The sequence below is a fragment of the Moschus berezovskii genome, chromosome 24 (assembly GCF_049115385.1).
Source record: "Moschus berezovskii isolate FMDL1 chromosome 24, NW_MosBer_1.0, whole genome shotgun sequence".
NCBI lineage: Eukaryota > Metazoa > Chordata > Mammalia > Artiodactyla > Moschidae > Moschus > Moschus berezovskii.
The window spans coordinates 6,577,652-6,595,843 of record NC_142483.1 but is presented as its reverse complement, the minus strand read 5'-3'; the positions used below and the strand labels follow the sequence as shown (position 1 = coordinate 6,595,843).

General features: G+C 48.1%; 1 protein-coding gene and 1 pseudogene across 1 annotated transcript in view; both read left to right on the top strand.

Annotated features, from left to right (window-relative positions):
* The window catches only part of CDCP1 (CUB domain containing protein 1), a 58,427-nt gene that overhangs the window by 8,228 nt on the left and 32,007 nt on the right, over positions 1-18,192 (top strand). The window lies entirely within an intron of this gene.
* LOC129547743 (large ribosomal subunit protein eL29 pseudogene) lies at positions 5,930-6,831 on the top strand (annotated as a pseudogene).

Here is an 18,192-nt window from a genome sequence, read left to right as displayed (position 1 = left end):
GTCTCACGGGAGAGCAGGGCCTTGGAGCATCTTCCAGGCATGGACCCAGTGAAAATAACATCTGTCAATCACTCAGCACAGTGTCTGCCCTCGAATGGATTCCTCGCTTAAGAATTGATACCACTCTGATTGTCTAAATTGAGCCCAAAAAGACCACTGAGATTTTTTTTAGCAACAGACCATCTGGACCAGACTGCCAGGCCATTGTCTGTGTCACCAGGTTGCTTTGGGGAGACGTTTTGGTTGTTTCAGCCTCAGTAACTACACAGCGTGCTCTCGGCAGTATCGCAGTAGTCAGCTTTGGACCCTTATGAGAACATCTGGGGAAGCTCCTGAATTAAAATCTGCAAGAACTCAGTGACACAAGAACATGTTTTGCTTTTGTGTGTGTGTGTGTGTTTATTTTCATCATGTGTTTTTAAAATTTTTTTTCTTTTTGCTTGCACTGGATCTTCATTGCTATATGCAGGCTTTCTCTCGTTGCAGTGAGTGGGGACTCATCTCCAGTTGGAGGTGCGTGGGCTTCTCATTGCAGTGACTTCTCTTGTGGAGCACAGGCTCTAGGTGTGCGGGCTTCAGTCGCTGCAGCACACAGGCTCAGGAGTTGTGGCTGAGTTGCCCCACAGCATGTGGAATCTCCCAGACCAGGGACCATACCTGTGTCCCCTGCATTGGCAGGCGGATTCCCAGCCACTGTGTCGCCAGAGGGGTCCTAGGACATTTTTTTAAAAATTGTTTGCCAGTGAGCAACTGCACACACGCACGCGCACGCACACACACACATGCATACACATAAGCACACATATTTTCTTTTAACCAAGGAACTGACCAGACCGGTTTTATATAATGTAAATATTATGCCCAGTTACACATGAGACGTGAAGAGAATGCCCCAGTGGGCTTCTGAAGTTTACAACCATCCTTGTGAGCAGGTGTCAAAACTAAACTGAGCCTGAGCTGCGGTGTGCCAGGCCATGAAACCAGAACCAGGTATTCCGCGGAACCTGGCAGGGCCGCCACCTTTCACCGCTGCTGAGAGGTGGAAGATTGCCCAACTGCTCTGAAGTTGCTGACAGTCTTATCAGGCACTTCAGCCGTAGGCTGTCAGCAACAAGTTCTCAACTTATCACGACAAGGAAGACGTTTTTCAAATAGTAAACAGTGCTCGGGTCATCTTGCAGAAGCCCATGTCAACGTGGTACAGCCAAACCCTAGAAATAACGCCTTCCAGCCTCCCTGATCTCAGCCTCTGTGGGACTACAATTCAAGTTCCAGCCAGGAACCTGGCACACCCAAGAAGGTGTGTCCAGCTGGCACCTTGAAACTCCAGATAAACATCTTCTGCTCCTTCCTCTGGTCACTGGAGACTGGAAACAACCCAAATATCCATCATTAGAAGACTGGTTACATTAATGATGGTGCATTTAAACGGGAATGCTGCACAGCCTTTTAAAAGAATGGGATGTACAGACATGGAGTGGACCCCTCCAACCAAGATATATTCTGGAGGGGAAAACACAAGACTCAGAACAATGAGGATGCTACCTTTTGGCAAAATGAAATAAAACAAGGGTGCCTTATGCGTATGTATTTTGTGTTTCATGTATCATTTATCTAAAAGTAAAATATATTTTTCAGCTTTGTTGAGATTTAATGTACATACCATAAAATTCACCTCAACTGCACTCTTTGATAAGTCCTGTCAGGTGCATGATACAACGTTTCAATCCCCCTGTGAAGTTCCTCCAGACCCCTTTGCAGACAGTCCCTGTCAGCTTGGCCCCTGGCAACCATTTGTTTGCCTTCTATCAACACAGTTTTGCCTTTAAAATAGTTTTAAATTTAAAAAGAATTTAGAGACTTCCCTGGTGGTCCAGTGGTTAAGAGTCCGCCTTGCAATGCGGGGACCCAGGTTTAATCTCTGACAGGGATCTAAGATCCCACATGCCACAGGGCAACTAAGTCTACTTAGCCACAACTCCTGAGTCCATGAGCCACAACTAGAGTCCACACGCCACAACAGGGTCCACACGCCACAACAAAAGTGCCTGCATGATGCAACAAAGATTCTGTGTGCTGTAACTAAGCCCCAGCTAAATAAATAAGCAAAAATAAATAAAAAAGTATTTAAATCCAGGTAATGAATATCTCCATGATTCTGTCTTCAAAAGTCTACAGATACTTCCTGCAAGAATTTGGTTGTATGGAAGGGATGGAGTAGAAGTATTAAATCACTAGGAATTGGGGAACTAATGACCAAAACTGATTTCTCCACCTAACGCAACTGTTTTTGAAGAGCAATTTGCTGCTTTTCCCACCTCCTAACCACTTTTAAGTCCTAGCATTGAGCAGACCTAGAGAATTTGATTTTTGCCTAGAATGTCTTTAAAAGACCTGGCCTAGTCCTAGATCATTTGGTAACAGATTCCATTCATTCCACAGATGTTGGAGGCCCATTGTACTGGACACTCAAAGGTAGAAAATCCTAGTCCCTTGCTCTCTGGGGGCTCACCTTCCAGAAAGGATTCACACATGTAAACCGGCAACTACAAACAGGTGTCCTGGGGGCCTTGGCCAGTTCTGTTTGATGTGTTTTGAAAAAAGCTGAATTACAACATGCTTAGTAGAGCATGTCCCCTCTGATTGAACAAAAAGTCTCCCTACTATGTTGACTTTTCTCATTTATATTATCTGCTAGGGCCCTGAAAGTACTTGAGTTTGAGACTCAATGTGATAAGTACAGCAAAAGATGGATGTGTTAGAACTGCAGTAAAGCTTGGGGATGGCGAATACCTTCTTCAGGAGGGAAAAGAGAAGGCAGAGGCAGGTGTTCTGATGTCTGAGGTCTGTGGAACGTCACAGCAAAACCCTAAGACAGGCCCTGGAGCAGAAGTATAGCACTGTCATTCGTCACCAGTCACCAGTGTTCTTTTGATATTTTAGCAGTTTTCTCTCACCGTCTCTGAAAAGACAGCTTAGGATGTGATCCTCTTACTGAACGTCATGAAGAATAATCCTTCAGTGTATGACTTTGATTAGAGACCTGCTACAGGAGCAAGGCAGAATGTAGTTTGAATGATGATTAAAGGCCTCATTACTGTGGGATTTCCTCGCTGAGTTTTGTTCCCGTCTTCCTCTTCCTTTCTTGGCAGTAGCACTTAGCAGCAGGACCAGCTCCTACCGTGAGGAGGGAATGCGGGTGATGAAGGGGACAGCGGCTGAACCTTCCAGGGACAACCGTCTGCTCGTTCTTCCACCTGCCAGCGCTATGTGCTTGGGATCCAGGCTCCTCCACGCCCCCATCTCGGCACTCTAGGTCCCTCCGCTCAGTATTTCACCTCCCTGAACACATGGCATAATTAACTTAGGATGACCAGCTAGTCCCACCCCTAGTACAGTCCAGGTGCCAACGCAGCCACCCTCACTGGTGTAACACCCTCCATAATGACTATCCTTATTGATACCATTTCATCCATGATGGCTGAACCCCTGACATGTTCATTCTTGTTGATCTGACACCTCCCATATCAATACCTTTCATAACAGCCATCCTCGCGGACAAACACCTTCCATAATGACTGTCCTTGTTGACATAGGACCTTCCTTAATGACACTCCCCATCGATGCGACTCCTGGGGGACGCTGTCCCAGCCCCTCTCAATGAGGAAAGCTTGTGTCCGTCTGGCCCCAAAGAGTTCCTGGAGTGTGTAGCCTTCCTCTGCTGACCTGCTTTACCTTGGGCTACCTGGTTTGCCACAGGACTCAACTGTGTTGACCTGACCCATGTTCATTTGAGGGCGCTTTGTTCAAAGACATATTCTCCAAGTCAGGCTATGTGGGTGAATGACCCCTCACCCTCCCCTTGCCTTTAAGACTGCTGGAAACAGTAGTAACTGCAGTAACCGTGGTGATCATTTCATGATGTATATAACTCAAATCATTATGCTGTCCACCTTCAACTCACACAGTGCTGTTTGTCAATGATGTCTCAATAAAACGCGAAGGAAAAAAAATTTACTAAAAAAATCACTGGGAACAGCAGCAACAAAAGGTACTAAACCCTAGTCCCTAAAACAAGAGGTTTAGACAAAAGGATGTTTTCCAAGTTGGCTACAGCCCTGGCCCCTGGAATATGATACACCCACATTCCCCAGTCCTGTCCCACAACTGATCACGAGGTTGCGTCTCTGCAGTTAAGAAACAGATAGGCCTGGTGTGTGTAGACTCTTATTTAACCATCTCCCTGCTAGCTTTTTATCAGAGGAACTAAAACAACTGGTCTCTGATGGCAAGGTGAGACCATTGGCAAAGGACTCCAGGGAACACTAAAGAAATGGGAATTTCAGTAACTTCTGAACATCTGGATGGCAGGGCAGGGCAAGGCCCCTCCTCCTGCTGGCGTCCCTGAGCACACACGCAGATGGGTTTGTGTTCTGTTTTTTTGGCCACACCACGCATCAAATGGGAATCTCCCACCAGGGATTGAACCCACACCTCCTGCAGTGGAAGACTCTTAACCATTGGACCACTAGGGAAGTCCCCAGATGGGTTTTTTTGTTTTTTTTTTTAACTCTGCTCCTTTGATTCTTGCCCATCTCTCCTTGTGATCCTCAGTGACTTTTAAAGTCATCGTGACCAACACCTCAAGGTCTGGCAAAGTGATTCTTTTTAATATTTCATAAGATGTTAATGTGATTTATACTGGCCCTGTGGCACTTTAGCATATCATCATGAATTATGTACAGTGGTCATAAACTCAGTATATTTGTTTAATTCTGCAGTTACCGAGTGCAGAGTCTCTTCCTATGCAGCTTTCTCTCCCTGTGTAAACTTCTTTGAAATCATCCTTCCACTCACTACCCTTCCATACAGTCTGGAGTTAAATGTTAAAAGCCCAGGTCTTAGGGTGGCAAGAAGCCTTAAAATGGCCACGGTCTCAGAGGGGTCTACACGTAGATGTGTTCGTTTACTCCAGACTGTGGTCCAAACGCTTTCCTGGTGGCTCAGTGGTAAAGAATCCGCGGTGAACAACCCAGGAGACCTGGGCTTTGATCCCTGGGTGAAGAAGATCACCTGGAGAAGAGCATGGCAACCCGCTCCAATATTCTTGCCTGGAGAATTGCCTGGACAGAGCAGCCTGGTGGGCTCCTGTCCATGGGGTCGCAGAGTCAGACAAGACTAAGCATGTATGAAGTCCAAACAGAGCTCACTGCCTAGTTGTGTGTCTCTAAGATACATCTTCGATACGGTGTGTGTCTTTGATCATAAAAGGGAAAGACACAACGGAAGGATTTAATGGCTCCCTGCAAACCCATCACCACTTAAAAACATAAATAATTCAAAACACAAGCCCTGGAAACAGCCTATTGCTAGTATCTTCATTGGAGAATCATTTAGTTACTTTAGAAAATGAACCTGCATCACTGCGTGTAAACTTCTCTCCTGAGGAATTCGGGAATTAAGAGTAGGAAATGCAGGCATGGACACAACGGTCCTCTGTTTTGCTGAACAATTCAACAAGTCGGATTGATGGAGAATGCACAAGGTTCCTTTTAACATTGCTCTTTGAAGTTTATTTTATTGTCTCCATGATTGTTCTAACAGCTATGAAAATAGTAAACTAGTTTTTAGTGGGAACCGTGGGTCTCTCACTGAGCAGGTGAGAACTTGATGTCCTTTGAGCTCTGAAGTCTGTGGATGTGACTGCATAGGCTGGGCTCAGCCTTGTGCATCTCTGTATGCCAGCACCTGGCCTGGACCGAGCTCACCATTCCCTGGAGGCACGTGGCTACAGTCAGCCTTCTTACAACGGCAGTACCGCCCTTCCAGTCCCAGGCGCTTCGGGATCCGTGGTCCCTGGTGCATACGTGGCCAAGTCTAAAAACTACACCACCCACAGCCAGTACTGAAAATGGCACAGAAACAGTATCAAGAAACCCCAATCACAGTGATATGAATCTCTTAAGGGGGTGGACCCCAGCTTCCCAAGGAACATGCACTTGGCCAGGAGTCACAGGAAGAAGGGCCTGAAGAAGATGCTGGCCCACAGTGCCAAGGCCATGAGTGCATGTGCTGAGGCTGTGGAGGCTCTCACAAAGTGCAAGGAGGTCAAGTCCAAGATCCCAAAGGGTGGCTGTCGCTCGCTCAGTCAGCTTACCTACACTGCTCACCCCTAGCCCAGGAAACATGCTTGTGCCCGCATCTCCAAGAGTCTCAGGCGCTGCCGGCTAAAGTCCCGGGCCAAGGCTCACACCAGTGCCCAGTCACCAGCAGCTGTGGCTGCAGCTCGTGCTCCGGTTCCCAAAGGTGCCCAGGCACCCACAAAGGCTCCAGAGTGGAGGCCTGGAGAAGGAAATGACAACCCGCTCCAGTATGCTTGCCCAGAGAATCCCACGGACAGAGGAGCCTGGCAGGCCACAGCCCATGGGGTTGCAAAGAATCGGGCATGACAAGCGCTGTAGCACAGCACAGAGGCCTCTATCTGCCAGTGTGAGACAGGAGGGCGGGTGTGACCCCTCTGCTGCTGCTGTCTGCATGGGGCTGGTGTCCTCTGCTATTTGTACAAGTAAACCCGAGGCACGCTCTGTCAAAAAACAAAGCAGCTGCCGCACCAGTTGTCTTTGGGCCTTCCGCTTCTCTTGTACGTGCCCTGGTCCTCCGCCTGCGGCTTCTTCACTGCCCTGCCCCCGCCCCTGCCCCACTCAGGGCAGGTCTGGGTCCCAGGTCTACCCTGGTGTGAGGTTGTGCTTGGTCACCCCCAGGCCCTTTGTTTATAACTGTGGTCGATGTCCGGGCCTTCCTGGTGTGCTGACTGATGATTGCAGTGTTTAGTGTGTGGGTTTAAAGTGTGGCCCTGGGAAGGAGTCAGGAAAGCTCCTGTGCTGGCTTTGAAACCAACTGTGTCGTTTTCAGGAGCTCCAGAGAGCTCCAGTTCCATAGTCCCTTATGTCTCATCGCATAGAAGAATTCGGGGAGAGCAAAGTGATAGGTGAGTGAAAGTGTTAGGCGCTCAGTTGTGTCCGATTCTTTACGACTCTACAGACTGTAACCCTCCTTCTCCAGGAGATCTTCCCAACCCAGGGATCGAGCCCCGGTCTCTTGCATCGTAGGCAGATTCTTGACCGTCTGAGCCACCAGAGAAGCACAAAAAGTGATAGATAAGAAGTGATTCATTAGAATAGGATGTGAGGTTTACAAGGGGAATGGGCGAGAAATGCCATGCCCTGAGAACTTACTGGACTACCGCTTTTTATAATCAAAGGAAAAGTGGGGAGGAGGAGGAGAACTTCTTGATCTTTCTTGAGTAGACTAGTTATGCTTCCATCATCAGCTCCTCCTCCAAGTTGAGCAGGGGAGTTTTCTTGTCCCTACATGGTCAAGCTTGATCCACATGTTGTTTGTGTGTGTGTGTGCAGAGAGCGTGTCCTAACTTACTGAGCTCACTGGGCAGGATGTGGGGCTCCGTGGCACCATTGTTTCATTGTCTGGGGGCACGTCTTGTGCTTCTGCTGGGCACGTATGGTTCTGCAGGCCTACTTGGTTTTGTGGTTAAGCAAACCAACTCTCTTGAGTCATCATTAACTCACAGGGGCCTCCATATTTTTCCTCCTTATAACCCCCTAGTGGGAGTGACTATTTAATCACCTATTTTGTCCCTTCACTCTGTCCCTGTCAGAATGGCTGGCGAATCCTTCAGTTGCTTTTGGGGGCTGAAATGAGGCCCTGTCCTGTGGCCTCCCGTTCCTCCAGACTTCCAACAGTAGCCCAAAACATTCCCCAAAACCCGGCCCGACCACCACCTGTGTGCTCAGCCGCTCATTTGTGTCTGACTCTGCGACCCCCATGGACTGTAGCCCGTCAGGCTCCTCTGTCTATGGGATTTTTCAGGCAGGAATACTGGTGAGTGTTGCCATTGCCTTCTCCAGGGGATCTTCCCAGCCCAGGGATCGAACCCTTTATCTCCCGCATTATAGGCAGATTCTTTACTGCTGAGCCACCTGAGAGGACCCACTCAGCTTCTTTGTGGGGATGCTGTGTGTGGGGGCACTTCTTTTTTACTCCCAAGAAAGAGAATGAGAAAAGATTTGCCCTCTCCTGTAAAAGGTTGCTTTTCCCACACTAACCCAGGGAATAAAGTGGGTGGAGTGGCGAGGGGGACAGGGTTGGGATAGGGGGAGGTGTGCCTTCTCAATCAGGCCCTGCCTGATTTCCGAACAAGTGAATGAGGTAGCAGCTTTACAGCTCTGCTACCTGGAAGGACAGGTGGGAGTCTCCTACCAGGAGAAGGTGTTTCCTCCCCAGCTAGCCAGAGATCTGGGTTGAGATTCTCGAAGGCCAAGTAAAGAGGAAGGAGATTCAGTAGAGGGGGTTTGGGGAATTCTCCTTAAACATAGGTGTGATTTCGCCCATGAGTCCCACTGACAGTGGCCTTCAGAAGTGAGCCTCTCCAGCCTGGGTTTCTGGAAATGTTTTTCTTCCAAGACCTGGCACTAGCCCTGTACTCCCCGTGCTTCGTTCCAGAATGATGGCTGCTTCTTATCTGCCACCTACTCAGCCACTTGCCTCCCATGCCCACAGCCCCTGGGCAAGCCTCACAAATCCACCCACGTCTCAACACGCCAGGTTCCCTTTTCTCAGGTCCTTGTCCAGAGTCACTGCCAAAAAAAAAAAAAAAAATCACACAGAAGAAGAACCACACCCCAAACATTTTTAATTCCGGGGAACTGTCAATCTTCCGTTTAAATTCAGAACCACGTTTGCAAATGATTTTGAAACAAAGTGCCTGTTTAACTATTTTAAACAAATGCCTGTCCCTTTTGATAGCCTGAAGAGTCTCTAGCAAGCCAGCTGCTGAAAAACGTTTCATTCGGTTTCACTTGACTGTTGGGGAGAGTAGACTGTTCCCATCACCAGGCTCCTGGCTGGCCGTGTGTGGAATTCTCTGGGCAGGGCTGGGTCTGCCATGAGCCAGTGTTCATGTGCTGGGCTCAGATGTCAGGCTGCTCAGGCTGCAACCTGGCCCTGCCTCTTACTAATGACATGTGCCTGGGCAAGTTTCTTGACCTCTCTGAGCCTCGGCTTTGTCATCCTTAAAATGTGGGTTAACGTTAGAACCTGCTCCGTGGGGTGGCCGTGGGCATTTTATCAAGGGCAAGCACAGACCTTACATGTATTAAAGTACTCAGTGTTATTCTGAAGGCTGGCCTGGCATCTAGACTCCAAAGGCTTCTAATCCAAGGAAGACTGGTTAGTTTGTGAAACAGCAACTTACCTTGCAGTCCTTTTGGATGTGAATGTGGGAAATTAACTATTTCCAGGCCGGAAGATGGCCTTTCTCCTTGGTTTGCCAGTCCGTGAACAGACCTGGCCAAGGCCATGCCAAAGACATTTAGGGTGGCTACACCAGTTTTTCCTCCACAGCCTGCAGGCCGTGCAGCCCCAGGTCCACTGGATTAATAACACTTTAAGTTTGGCGGTGTGAGAGTCTGGCACTCGCTCCCAAAACAGGCCCCCTTCTGATGGGTTGTGTTGGTACCCATGCCCAGGCCCTTGGTGTCAACCAACGACTACACGTACTTGATCACAAGTACTTCCTCCCCTCCTGCTGGTTGATTCTGCCAGCTTTGGCAACTTCTGGGAGGACAACTCAATGTGGTACCCTGAGGGGTGGGGAGAGCAAGTATGCGGGGGTCAAACCGGAATCTCCCAGTTGCCTCCTGAGCTCAGCAGACAGGGACATAAAGTCACTTCTCTGAGCCTCAAAGGGATGCTGAATTCGAATGAATCAGCACACGTGGAAGGACCTTAATAATAGCTGGGCAGGGCTAGGCCAGGGCAGGGGAGGTGTGGAAAATGTAAGGAAGCACTCACCCTTGCACAACCCGGAGTATGATGGTTTGCCCCTAGGCACCTTACCTGCCCTGCCCTCTCCCAGCCCAGCCCAGCCAGGACTCTGGGCTCTAGATTGAGAGCCAAGCTGCTGCAACAGTTGTTTCTCTACTTCACACCCTCAGCAACGCCCCACGAGTACTGCCCCAGTAGTTACAATGTGCTATCATTACTAATATCAACAACAACAGATAACTCTGATTGACTACCTGGCACCATTCTAAGCAATTCACAGGTGCTTTCTCATTTAGTCCTTACAACTGTCCCATTATTACGCCTCTTTGCAGGGAGGAAAGTAAGACACAGAGAAGGTAAGGAATTTGTCTAGCGGGACACGGCTGGTAAGTGGTACCAAGCCAGGAATTGATCCCAGGCAGTCAGATTCTAGCATCCAAGCTCTTCAGCACGACACACAGCTGCCAAGGTATCCTGGTCCCACTGGGTGAAGCCCAAACTCCATGGCAACAACCAAGCCCTTCCCAACCTGGCCTCTGCCTCTGTCTCCAGCCTACTCGACCCACTCTCTAGCCAAACCAGACTCCCTGGAGACTTCCCATCCAAGGAAGGTCTTCTTCACACCTGTGATGCTCACCTGCCTTTCCTTATCTTTCCTGACACCTGTTTCTCTGCAGGCAAACTCCTTACTCATTTTTCTAGACCCTGCTCTTAAGTCTGCTCTGTGAAGTCTTCCTTGACCACCCCCAGACAGTTCATAGCTGACCTCAGCATCTTCAGAGTAACTTGACCTTCCTTGGTGCCCTCAAGTTGCTGACTATCCGGTGGGGTCACATGGGGCAGACAGACAGGCAAACGTACACTCAGTTCTGTGAATTCAGCAGTTGCCTCCCATAAGGCAGGGGTCCTCAACCTCCAATATCTAACGCCTGATGAATTGAGGGGGAGCCGATGTAATAATAATAGAAATAAAGTGCACAATAAATGTAATGCACTTGAAGTATCCCAGAACCACCCCCCTCCCCTCACCCCCAGCTATAGGAAAATTGTCTTCCAAGAAGCCAGTCCCCTGTGCAGAAAAAAGTTGGAGACTGCGGCCCTGAGGAGTAAAGGCGGGAGGAATGGTGGGAATGCTGTGACCTTTGGGGTGGGTGCGGGGTGGGAGGGTAAACCACCGTCCCTTCTACTGGTGTCTCTTCCTCTGCCTCTCGTGCTATGAGCATCTACAGTCTAACAAGCTGAATTTTGCAAACCTGGCCCCTAAAATCAAATCATCACTTTATTTCATGCTCAGCTGGCAAAGCATGGGTCTGCTCTGTGGGGGAGCAAACTCCAGCCATCGGCCTCGTGGACTCACTGAGAGAAGGATATGGGTCTACAGTGGGATGTCTTCCCAAAAGAGGACAGGGCTGTTTCCCCAGAAGCGATTATCTCCTTATGGGCTTGCCTGGAAATCTGACTCCCACGCAGGCTGCAACTGATCAGTCACGCTGATTCACAGTCGTACCGCCTGGCTCCTGTGTCCAAGTTCTCGACCTCCTGGGCGTTCGTTCCAGGGGTCTTCATATGTGTCTCCTGGCGCCCGAGCTGAGCCCAGACCCTGGCCGGGAGCCATTCTGTTCATCTTCGCTGGACAGAGAGAATGGATGAGAGCAGAGTCTCCCAGGAAACCACACCCGGAGGCAGCAGATTCTGACCTGTCTAAGAAACTGTAAATCATATTTGGCAGTCTTTTAACCTGTACTGGCCACATCTGGGAACAGATAACTTCCTGGTGTTTCCCTGGTGAATCCCCTTCCTTGCATCTGCCTCCCTTACAAAGACGGAGGCTGGCAGGGAGAAGGAGTAACAGGGGCATCTGTATGATATCTTGTGATAGGTGACTAATGAATGGTGAATAATGAATGGTGGTGATTAAAACAATTGGAAATTCCCACGCGAGGAGCCGATGGTGAGGCAGAAACTCCGCAAGGCATCCTAATAAGGAGAGGTCAGAAGGCAGGGGAGCTGAGGATGAGAACTGTGACTCACGTGCCCATGTGTGGCGCCTGCAAGCTCTCCAGCCGGCAGCCCACGCACTGCTAACGTAAGGGTCGCCTTGGATTTCTTTCAGCCCGTGAGCTCTCGAAATTGCGCCAGAATCTGGAGCTTTATCTGGGTTCCTGTGAACTTGGGTAATAGATCTTCAAAAATAACCAGACCAGCGAAATACCAAGTTCCTGGGGAGACAAAAGAAAGAGATGCTAAAGAAGAAGATGGACACCCGTTTTCTTTAAATCACAGTGCATTTATTAAGCACTCAGATGCGCCAGCATGAGGGTGGGCTGGGGGTTGTGGTAGGAGGTTGAGATTGCTTCTACAGGGTTGAAATTTTCATTTCAAGGGGTGATGAATGGTGGGGAGCGGGCAAGAGGGCAGATGTGCAGATAAGGTGTCCTTCTCAAACTCCAAGCATTTGTGATAAATGAGTTATAAGCTATTTTACTCAAGCAGTGGGGGTCTCTCTGCTACTTTTGTTATAGTGAAATAAAAGTGGAAATTGAAAGTTAGCTGCACAGTCCTGTCCGACTCTTTGTGATCCCATGGATTGTAGCCTGCCTGGCTACTCTGTCCATGGAATTCTCCAGGCAAGAGTACTGGAATGGATTGCCATTAAAAATGCCGTGGACAAAGGAGCCTGGCAGGCTACAGTCCAAAGGGTGGCAAAGAGTCAGACACGACTGAGTGATTGAGCACTCACGCAAGGGGTTAGCATTGGTGGGGGGCTGGGTAAAGAGGGTCCAGGTTTCAAGTATATACATGGTTGAATCATTATCTTCTCCCTCTGGCTGTCCCCCTCCAGCTGGTATGTTAATCATTGAGGATGAGGGGGGAGCAGTTGAAAATGACAGTCCAGTGGGTGATGTGGCCTTGGCTACATGAAAACAGCATATAATAAAAGATCCCCTCCTTCTGCAAAGGCAGGTGAGGCCTTCAGTGTTGCCTGGGCTCCGGACCCATGGTTGGATGGCATCACTGACTTGATGGACATGAGTTTGAGTAAGCTCTGGAAATTGGTGATGGCCAGGGAAGCGTGGCATGCTGCTGTCTATGGGGTCGCAAAGAGTTGGACATGACTGAACTGAACTGAACTGGGCTCTGGACCAGGGGGGTCATCTGGTCTGGGGCACTGAAGGAGAGAGATGAACTGGGGCCTGACCGTAGAGCATTCCAGGTTGTTCATCTCAAAGTCAGAGCAGAGAAATATGGTTAGATATTCAAAGTCCACCCAAGTGAGTCATTTAACTCATCTGACAAGGCTTCATTTGCTTTATTTCCAAAACAAGTTTGGATGAAAATCTGGGTTATTTAGACCCCAAAATAAAGCAACAACAGAAGTAGCATCAGCAATTCATTAAGGAAGAACTGGCATACTCAATCATTAGCATTGGGACATTTGGCTTTCCATCTGGAGAAAAAGTAAATGAAAGGGAATCCCTACCTCCTACTGTAGGGATTTTTAAAAAGGCAAAAGTTTCCAGTTCAGACTCCCAGGTCCCACAGTGGGCCTATTCTGAATTAGAACTTTATCATTTTTAAAGCCCTTCACAGATCATTTAGTCTAGACTATTAACCCCCAGAGGACACGGACTCTGGCTGCTTCTATTAAATCATTTGCACCAACGATGGTCCCTAGAACATAGTTGCTGTTCAGTTACTCAGTCACGTCTGACTCTTTGCCGCCCTGTGGACTGCAGCACTCCAGGCTTCTCTGTCCTTCACTGTCTCCTGGAGCTTGCTCAGACTCTTGTCCATTGAGTCGGTGATGCCATCCAACCATCTCGTCCTCTGTCACCCCCTGCCCTCCTGCCCTCAACCTTCCCCAGCATCAGGGTCTTTTCCAGTAAGTCGGCTCTTCGCATCAGGTGGCCAAAGTGTTGGAGCTTCAGCTTCAGCATCAGTCCTTCCAATGAATATTCAGGGTTGATTTCCTTTAGGATTGACTGGTTTGATCTCCTTGGAGTCCGAGGGACTCTCAAGGGTCTTCTCCAATACCACAGTTCAAAAGCATCTATTTTTTGGTGCTCAGCCTTCTTTATGATCCAACTCTTATATCCGTACATGACTACTGGAAAAACCATAGCTTTGACTATATGGACCTTTGTCATATGATCCTGGAAAATGTTGGAATGAATAGGTGACTTCAAAGAATTTAAAAGAAAAAACAGTGAACTTCTGAAAGAGCTCATACATTTTTTTGGCTGTTGTTGATGATGGGATAGATAGTCATACACGCAGCGTTATTTGGGGTGCTGCTGAAAAGCAGGAGAGAAGATTTGAGCAGAGAAATGTTAGTGAGATCAGCCTTTTCTTCTCAAGATCTAATTTAAAGCTATGTGAATTATTCCACTCACCTTGGGAGAAACTCAGCCCACCTCGAAATATTATTAAACCATATTTTAACAGTGGTCATGATTATTCTCCTTTTCATTTATTAAATGTGTACTTTGTGTAGAAACACAGTCTTTCTAACACAAGTTTTCCATCTTTTTATTTTTTTTAATTTATTAAGGCATAGCTTACACATAATAAACTTGACCAATTTCAGGTGCCCAGTTTGCTGGCTTTCAGCGTTTGTGTGCCGCCATGGTCACCATCATGGTCAAGACACAGAGCGGCTATTGCATCCTACGCTGTCTCCTCTTCCCTCTTTGTTTCCCTCCCCTCCTCCCACCTCCAATCTTAGGGAGCCACTGATCTGCCTAGGGTCTAACAGTCCATTAAAGTGACAGTAATCAGGAATTCCCTGGAGGTCCAGTGGTCAGGACACTGCCTTTCCACTGCAGGGGGCCCCAAGTTCAGTCCCTGGTCAGGAAACTGACACCACACAAGCTTCAAGGCATGGTTAAAAAAAAAAAAAAACAGAAAACCCACAAAACAGTAATTGTAAGAGTCAAGCATTTTTGAATATTTTACCAAAGAGGAGAAATGAGAAAGGAATTGGTAACCTAGCCAGCCAGACTGCAGCCCTGAGACGAATTGCAGCTTCACTGGACAATAAGTTAGCCCCGCTGGAGGCCCAGGGTGGGGGCCACAAAGACTAGGTGCTCCAAGGATTTTTCTTTTATACAAATAACATGGTGAAACCTTTTTATGTGACTACAGAGAAAGAAGGCAAGGATTTATGTATTCAATTCAGATATACATCTGCCCACTGGGTTTCTGATCATGCATCTGGACTCATTTTTTTAAATATTTCTTTTTAAAAATTTTATTTATTTGGCTGTACCAGATCTTCATTGTGGTTTGTGGGATCTAGTTCCCCAACTAGGGATTGAACCCAGACCCCCTGCGTTGGGAGCATGGAACCCTAGCCACCAGACCACCAGGCAAGTCCCTGGACTCATTTTTAATCTAGTATCTTAAAGAACCCCTTAGTCTTACCCCCTCTCTCAGAAGATTCTCAAAGTCCATGCTGCTTGAAGATGAAGCAGTAAGTAAAGAAACTTCTGCCTCAGAGGATGTTTTCTTTTTCTGAAGCTATTCATTATAAAGCTCAGAGTCCCTGATTTGTAAGGGACTAAAGAGTCCCACTAAGATTTATATTCCAAACTGAAACACAGAAATGGTGGTAAGTCTATGAGAAATTAAATGGCTCAAAGACAAGAATGTGGAGATTTTATATGGTGCTGTCAGGCAGGCCATCAGTTCTGCCTCCATGAGGACACCCAACAGGCACTGTTTGGGCCCTAAGGCTATCACTGAGAAAGACAGGTAAACTTCTGCTGCCTTCTTGTAGGCAGCGGCTTGCATTCTGGTCTCGGGAGGTGGGAATGAGTAACATGGGTCCTCTCAGAGGATGAACAAAAAGCAGGGGCAGGACAGTTGGGTTAGGGGTGGGGTGAACACTTTGGGCAACTGGTCGGGGAGGACAGCTCTGAGGAGGTGATCTTTGAGCTGAGACCCAAAAAAACAAAAAGGAACCAGCTTTTACTATAGAAAGAGCATTATAAAAATCAGGACCAGCACATGCAAAAGGCCAGTGCCCCTGTGCTCTGAGACATATGTCATGGCTGGGCGGTAGTCGGGAATGCTTACATTGGCAAAATCACTTATTTCCTTGGATACTGATCATAGATGAGCTGCCTGGGAAGGTAGAGCTAGTCTAGCCCAACCTTCTCATTTTACAAAGGAAGGAACAGAGGCCTAGAGGGTAAAGTTCTTCCCTCATAACCTGGAGGAAATATTTGCAGTTCATTATTGTTACCGGAACTGAACTGAACTGATTGTTACCGAAAGGAGTGGGGCCAGGGGCTGGGGAGTCCAGCTGCTTGCTGCTCAAAAGCCAATAAACAGGCCAGGTTGGTGGAAAGGAAAGTTTGTTTTATTTCAGGTGGCAGCAACTGTAGGGGAGGGTGGCCGACATCTGTGCAAAGGCCAACCCCCCCCACACCAACTAGCGGGGGATGAGAGCATGTATAGATAGAGTCCGGGGTGGGGGCTACATGCAGAAACAGCACAGTCATCTCTAAGAGTCAGCTTCACATTGGTCATCAGTCGTCTGACCAGCATCATCTTGGTTGTTTTAGGTACAGTTAATCTTCAGTTGCGGGTTGCACTTGTTCCCATTTCTTTGTGGTCAATTCTCAGAATTGTGGCAGCTGAAGTCCTGGGTACAGTCTGGTCATCGTGTGGTTAACTTCTCCACCTGGTGTTTTGGTATCTGTAAGACAGCTCACAGGATACACTCAGAATGTTATCTACAGCCCTTGAGAAAGAACTAAAGGTCCTTGACTGTGCTTAGTGACTGCGTTATAATTATTTAGTCTTCTCTGACTGCTTGCCTTTGTTTCCACATTTCTCGCTTCTCTGGTTAAACTTATTCTTTGACTAAAGGCAGAAGCAGGCAGAGGACGTGGTGGGGGCTGTGGCACAAGGACCTTCCGGTCCTGCTCTGTTTCCTTATCTCAGACGGAGAGGTCAGTTTCCACGCCCGTAGGAAGAGCTGCTGGCAGCTGGGGCTGGCATGGAGTGAGTGAGGGAGACGGGGTTCAGAGGAGGCTGACGAAAATCCCGGTGTTCGATGGCACTCAACAGCTGGGAGGTGGGAACACGGGCACGTGTGTGCCCTGAGTGGCAGAAGTGAGTACAGCTCTTGAGCAGGCATGCAGTTCTGAGAAACAGAAGTCACGTGGTTGGTCAAAACCTGGAAAGAACTCAATTGTCACTGAATGGGTGCCCAGCTGAATAGATCGCAGTCTCCCCAGACAGTGAAATACTATGCAGCAGTGAAGAGGAACGAAGTGCAGACCCGTGCAGTAACGTGGGTGACCCTCAGATATGCTGAGCAAAAGCAGCCAGCTGCTGTTTTGCAGGAAAGTCTAAGTCAGGCGAAACTAATTGACAGTTTTCTGGGGCCAGGGTTGGAGGTTGGTGGCTCAGTGCACCGAGGGAGCTTTTGTGGGTGATGAACATTTTTATATTTTAATCATGGTGGTATACACATGTACACACATTTGTCAAAAGTCTTTTAGGTCTTTCTTAATGTCTGTAAATTATATCTCAGTAAATTTGTTTCTAAAAATTTTAAAAAGGAAAGGGGAGAGTATAGCTTTCGGTTAAACTGCTGTTCACTGGCTGAACGGTTATGGAGCTCCTCTTGTGCATATGAACAAGGTGCCGTAACAGGTGCCAAGCGGCTGTTTGTGCCAAACGTGGTGGGGCAGAGGACTGACGGGCCCCACGGTTCCCTCCTCCAGAAGACTGTCCCCCTCTTCTCTGTACCCAGCCCGTCAGCCACCCAGAGACCACAGTCAGCACCCAAGTCCAGGAAGGAACAGGGATCACTAAGGAGAAAAACAGCTCTTGCTTTTGGCCTGGGAGGACCTAAAAATCCCTCAAGCAGAGGGAATGGGAAGGAGATGGGACTGGTTCATCCTGACCCGGATGCACCCACCTCTCTGTTTAGTAACCAACCCCCATCTGTCTCGTTTGATACAGTTTGCTCACATAATTTTGCTGAGCGCCAGTCTGAGGTCTGAGCAGTGTTTGGCTCTGACTTGCCAAGTTCATCAATCAATATGTTTATATCTAATTTGCACGAGTTTCCCCAGCCTCCACTACTGCATATAGGTGTGCCCAGGGCATATGGGGCATCCTGGGCAGTGGATAGCAGCTTTTTACAGATAAATATTTGTCTCTACAGAAAGATAGTTTCCACGTGTGGACTTTTACCTGCAGTCGTACTGTGAAGAGATATGGCAGTTTCTATTTAATATTGCACAGATAGGGGTATCTGAACACATACTGCTCTGGACATCTAGAACATGGTATAGTGCTTTTAATTTTCCGAGAAATGAATAAGCCATA